The following is a 201-nucleotide window of genomic DNA, read 5'->3' as shown; positions in this document are numbered from 1 at the left end:
GTGATCTGCGCACAGGGTCGAGACTCGGAAGTATTGCGTCGCTGCCTTTGATTCACGCTGAAACCGCTCTGTGGCTGCGGTTTACGGAGCGGAAAGACAGAGCAACGCGGTGTCTTCCAGTGGGGGCCCAGACGCGGATGCGCTTGGCTTCAACGACTGCTCGGGTCATAAAAAAAAAAAGGACGCGACTAGCGACCCCCG

This window comes from Lolium rigidum, chromosome 3, assembly GCF_022539505.1.
Source record: "Lolium rigidum isolate FL_2022 chromosome 3, APGP_CSIRO_Lrig_0.1, whole genome shotgun sequence".
In the NCBI taxonomy this organism is placed as follows: Eukaryota; Viridiplantae; Streptophyta; class Magnoliopsida; order Poales; family Poaceae; genus Lolium; species Lolium rigidum.
The sequence above is the reverse complement of the archived record's forward strand: the minus strand, read 5'-3'. Positions refer to the sequence as shown.